The sequence below is a fragment of the Bufo bufo genome, chromosome 1, assembly GCF_905171765.1.
Source record: "Bufo bufo chromosome 1, aBufBuf1.1, whole genome shotgun sequence".
In the NCBI taxonomy this organism is placed as follows: Eukaryota; Metazoa; Chordata; class Amphibia; order Anura; family Bufonidae; genus Bufo; species Bufo bufo.
This window is the reverse complement of record NC_053389.1, coordinates 710,825,231-710,831,593: the sequence shown is the minus strand read 5'-3', so window position 1 is coordinate 710,831,593 and position 6,363 is coordinate 710,825,231.

The following is a 6,363-nucleotide window of genomic DNA, read 5'->3' as shown; positions in this document are numbered from 1 at the left end:
ACTCTGGAAAGAGAAGGGAATTACTACCCTGAAACAGTTGCTTAACCCTATGGGAAGTGAGTTATTGTCGTGGCAGAATATCAGGTCCCAGTTCAGGTTGCCTCCCTCGCACTTTCTCTCATATAGCCAAGTGAATTCTTATTGCCGGTCTCGGTCACTAGACATGGGTGACCAGGAAAGGAGAGTCTGGTTTGATGCTCTAATGGGAACTCAGAATAAGTCTCTTTCAGATCTATATCGGAAAATTCAAAATACTCATTCGATTCCTATAGAAGCAAAAGTTTTTCAGAAATGGGAAGTTGAGCTGGAAGAAGATGAGTTGACCCCAAAGTTAAGGGAAGGCTTGGAACGTGTGAGGCAGGCGACAGGAAATGAGACCTGGAGGGAAATGCATTTCAGGATTTTGCACAAAGCAACATATGCGTTTGACTTGTCTTATAGGGATGCTCCAGCACACTACCTTAGATGGTGCCCAAAATGTCAACTCCAGAAGGCCAATCTGTTACATGGGTTGTGGAACTGCCCGTCTTTAACTCCCCTGTGGAAGGGTGCGCTAGAACTCATGAAACAGATTTGGGGAGTGGAAGTACAATTGAATCCACTACATTGTATTTTTCACTATATACCTTGGGACACTAAGGGGGAAATAACTCACTCCACACATGTCAAAGGTATTCATCTGTTTTTATTAGCAGTAAAAAAAACTATATTGAGACATTGGATATTTCCCACCATTCCAACTTTAGATGAAACAGTGGGCATTATGAATCGTATTCTTTATATGGATAGGCTGGAGGCTGAGAACAATAAAGATAAGTCCACAAAATCCTTTTTCAGTAAGTGGAGGAAATTTATCAGCCATGTTCTAACTCCTATGGAAATTCAGGAGGTTATGAAGCCCTTTCGCCACACTAAATGGTATCTGGAAGAACAGATAAAGGGGGCGCTAGGTGTACTGGAGATAGATACCCCGTGATGGTAGCTCTCGATAATTAGAGGTGTAGTCATGATTCTTTCAGGATATAGATATAGAGGCCTGCAAGCGACCGTGAGGCAGACATCTTTGATGGAGAGTTCTTGTACTTGACCGAAAGTTGGGGCACATAGTTGGGGTGATAAAAGTTTACGGGAGGGGGGAGGGGGGTGGGAGAAAATGGAAAATTGGAAGATATTGTTACCTTATGCAATATATGACACTCTATTGTACGTGTATCTGGCAATGACATATGTATCTGCTAAGTGTCCTTCTTACCATATTTGTCTGCTGTTAATTAATGTTTTCCTAAATAAAAATATTTTGAAAAAAAAAAAAAAGTCAAAATGAGGCTCAGTAGTGTGTGTGGCCTCCACGTGCCTGTATGACCTCCCTACAACGCCTGTGCATGCTCCTGATGAGGTGGCGGACGGTCTCCTGAGGGATCTCCTCCCAGACCTGGACTAAAGCATCTGCCAACTCCTGGACAGTCTGTGGTGCGACGTGACGTTGGTGGATAGAGCGAGACATGGTGTCCCAGATGTGCTCAATTGGATTCAGGTCTGGGGAACGGGTGAGCCAGTCCATAGCATCAATACCTTCGTCTTGCAGGAACTGCTGACACACTCCAGCCACATGAGGTCTAGCATTGTCTTGCATTAGGAGGAACCCAGGGCCAACCACACCAGCATATGGTCTCACAAGGGGTCTGAGGATCTCATCTCGGTACCTAATGGCAGTCAGGCTACCTCTGGCGAGCACATGGAGGGCTGTGCGGCCCTCCAAAGAAATGCCACCCCACACCATTACTGACCCAATGCCAAACCGGTCATGCTGGAGGATGTTGCAGGCAGCAGAACGTTCTCCACGGCGTCTCCAGACTCTGTCACGTCTGTCACATGTGCTCAGTGTGAACCTGCTTTCATCTGTGAAGAGCACAGGGCGCCAATGGCGAATTTGCCAATCTTGGTGTTCTCTGGCAAATGCCAAACGTCCTGCACGGTGTTGGGCTGTAAGCACAACCCCCACCTGTGGACGCCGGGCCCTCATATCACCCTCATGGAGTCTGTTTCTGACCGTTTGAGCAGACACATGCACATTTCTGGCCTGCTGGAGGTCATTTTGCAGGGCTCCTCCTTGCACAAAGGCGGAGATAGCGGTCCTGCTGCTGGGTTGTTGCCCTCCTACGGCCTCCTCCACGTCTCCTGATGTACTGGCCTGTCTCCTGATAGCGCCTCCATGCTCTGGACACTACGCTGACAGACACAGCAAACCTTCTTGCCACAGCTCGCATTGATGTGCCATCCTGGATAAGCTGCACTACCTGAGCCACTTGTGTGGGTTGTAGACTCCGTCTCATGCTACCACTAGAGTGAAAGCACCGCCAGCATTCAAAAGTGACCAAAACATCAGCCAGGAAGCATAGGAACTGAGAAGTAGTCTGTGGTCACTACCTGCAGAACCACTCCTTTATTGGCGGTGTCTTGCTAATTGCCTATAATTTCCACCTGTTGTCTATCCCATTTGCACAACAGCATGTGAAATTGATTGTCACTCAGTGTTGCTTCCTAAGTGGACAGTTTGATTTCACAGAAGTGTGATTGACTTGGAGTTACATTGTGTTGTTTAACTGTTCCCTTTATTTTTTTGAGCAGTGTATATATAATATATAGATTAGGGTTGCTGTATCCAAACCAGATTCTCTTAAAAACTTTAAGAATATTGGCTCTGTATCAATATACGAAGCAAAACTAGCCTCCGTGCCTCATTAAAAATAGAGTTCAGCTTTGTATTTTGATACAGTAATTTATGCAAATAAATAAAGTGACGTGTGATAGAGGCGAGACGAAGTAAGTCTCGCGATATTTGCTGAAATTTCGGAAAGACCTCTGTGGAGGCAATACATTTTACAGTGAGACAGCTGATAATCTTAACATAGTTTTTAAAAGAATCGGGTTCTGATACAGGATAGGACTGTTCTAACAATCTACTTTGAGAAGACTGCCACTCAAGAAGACAAATTGTTACTGAAAATGTGGATAGTTTTTCAATAGAAGTTTCACTATATTTGGTGGGAAAAACTGCGGTGTATCTCACCATAAGGCAGGGAACCCCTCACTCTTGGGGGCTTCTTCACAGCGAGTTTTCCTTCCGGATTCGATGAGTGTTGTGAAGGCATACCATCCAGCCTGTATCTGACCTATCATCTTTGAGTTCAGTAAAAATCGCAGCATGTTCTATATTGTGTTTTTCACCCAACCCTGGCTCCATAGAAATGAAGGCTTGCATGAAAAACAGAAGGCATATGGATGCAATGCATTTTTCACTGATTGTTTGCCATGGGATGTAGATTGTTAGGGCTCATGCACACAACCATAGTTGTTTTGCACTCCGCAAAACACTGATATCAGCTGTGTGCCTTCCACATTTTGCGGAATTAAACAGCCCGCCCATAATAGAACAGTACTATCCTTGTCTGTAATGCGGACAATAATAGGCCATGTTCTGTTTTTTTTTGCGGAGAATACACACTGAGTCATTAACGATTTTTTTTTTTTGTCCGTTCTGTTTTTTTTTGCGGCCCGTATGCAAAATTATTGACTTCAATGGGGCCCAAAAAACCCCAGAACAGACAAAAAAAATAAAAAATTTGTGTGCATGAACCTTTATTCTTCAGTTTTTGTTCAGGTGCATTAAAAAAAACGCATGCAATCCGGTTGTATTATTAAAATAGCTAAGACGGATCAGTCTCTAAAACCACTGTAAGTCAATGGGGGACGGATCTGTTTTCTTTTGTGTCCGAGAAAACGGATCAGTCACCATAGACTTACATTGTGTGTCATGATGGATCCGTCTTGCCCCCCGCACCACATTGCGGACATAAAAATGCTGCTTGCAGCGTTACTCTGTCCGCGATAGGGATGCAACCAAACGGAAGGGAATGTATTCTGGTGCACTCCATTTCGTTCAGTTTAGTTTTGTCCCCATTGATAATGAATGGGGACAAAACGGAAGCGTTTTCCCCCCGCTATTAAGATCCTATGACGGATCTCAATAGTGGAAAGGAAAGCGCAGATGTGAAAGTAGCCTAAAAGAGGCCTTACATTCCCTGTGAAATTATTCTGGAGCATATTTCCTTATTAATGTATGTTGTGCCACTCCTCTGTTATTCCTGCTAGAAGTTTATGAATAAAAAGGTACAAATGGGTGTTACCAGTTGGGGATGTGTCCCTGCACAGTCCGATACTGTCTGCACTGATTAGACAATCTCTGTGTGCAGCCCCCCCCCCCCCCCCCCCCAACTAGTAACACCCAGTTGTACCTTCATTCATAGCAGGATTAATAGAACAACCCAACATAATGTTATAAGAATAGATGACTCAGAACTGTATTGCCTAGAGAATACAATTATTTATTAAAACAGGCAGGTCCGGAGAAGGTTGTATTTACGGTCTTGGCACCAAATATAGGTCACACAAAGCCGTAAAACAAATAAAGCTCAACATAGCTGCCTTGGTTTACCTTTCCACTGTACAGAAAGCTCACACTATTGGAAAGATGACACAGTCCAGGATGGAGTGCACAATAAAAGCCATTATATTTACTTCAGTGAATGCAGGATACAAATATTTTACAATCTCTATTCTTTTTATAACCATTCAACAAAAGTCACAAGTATATCCATTATGTATAATAAAGAGAAAATAACACACCCATGAAGTCAGTTCTCACAAGTTCAATATTTTAATTCTCTTTACCCTAAAGTGACTGCGACAAAGTCCAGCTTCTGTCGCCATTTATAGTCGGCAAACCACGGACAACAAATTAGTGACAATATCTATTTATTAATGCAAACAGGTCACCATTGCTGTACATGAAGGTTTGCTTTGTGATTTACGTAAGGAGTCTGGATGTCATTGAATGGTTTCCCAGCCGCTTTATATTGTTAAAAACAGTAAAAAATTCCATGTTTACTATGTATATCTTGTGTGCAGATATAGGACGCATCAAAGACAATAAAGCAATGGAACCGATGGAAAGCTCTAGTTATCCTTACTGCCACATTACAACAGTTCTAGTACAGTATTTAAAAGGAGTCCAATGTTGTAATTGCTGGCAAGCCAGAGTCGTCCAGCTGGTGTAAAACTGTAGTACAGCAATAGTGGAAACAGGATTTTGGGGGAAATTTTGAGAGACTAGATATGAAGAATCTTAATGAACACTTCTGGATGCACCGATACAAGACCAATTAGTCCAGTTTCACACTTGGCATTAATAATGACAGAATTTTGGGGTTGTTTTAAGGATTTAAAACTGGGTTCTAACTTTGATGACGTTATATGATCTTAGTTTTATTCAGTAGAATCAACTGTGGGGTAGTGGGTGGTTTTTAGACACTAAGGCAACATGCACACGACCGCATGTTGCCTTAGATCCGCAAACCACAGATCCACAATATACCAATACAGGCCGTGTGGATGCCGCACTTTCCACAGGGCCTATTGTTAAAACACCTAATTCTTGTCCACAAAATGGACAAAAATGGGACATGATATTTGGATTGGCGGCACAGCCGCATGGAGACGGACAGCACATGGGTGACATACGTGTGCCATCTGCATTTTTTGTGGACCCATAGAAATTAACGGGTCCATGTTCGATCCACAAAAAATGTCATATAACCACCATCTAAAATTATCAAATGCGCTGCCGATCAAAAAAATTATTTGGCTGTACAAATTCATTTGTTCAGTACTGATACCCATTTTACTGTACAAAGAGTGAACTTTGTGTGCACTAGGTCTTAAAGGGTTATTCTCAACCTTTCATGGCCAAGATGGGAGTAACCCGAGTAATTGCCAGCCAGAGCTATGGATGTGGCCTAGCAGGGCTGCGATCCATTGTTTCCCATAACAGCAAATGGGAACTAAGCAAGCAGTGTAGCACAGCGAGAGCAGCGCTTACTTTGGTTGTTCTCATCTCAGCCATGAACAGCTGAAGTGGGAAGAACACTTTAAAGGCCATGTACACCAATTTTTTTTAATATTGCATTGTACTCATTTTGAGATAAAAATCATTTTTCAATTGGTCTTAATAAAAAAAAAAATTAACCACCGTCTTTGTGCAGCCCTGAGTTTCTCTAGTAGCAGGATCTGAATTTTCACTCTGCTCCATCAGGCAGCTCAGCTGACAGCTCCTTATCTCTGACCTCAAATATTATAGCTCAATTCTAGCTTACTGATAAGAATGTGGCTTAAATAAGTGTTTATGACCTTTTCATAATTTAGAGATAAGAAATATTAAATGACTAGTACAAACTGAAAGTAAAAAAGTACTATTCACACAGAAAAACAGTTAACCCTTTGTGACAGAACAGCTAAATATTTTTT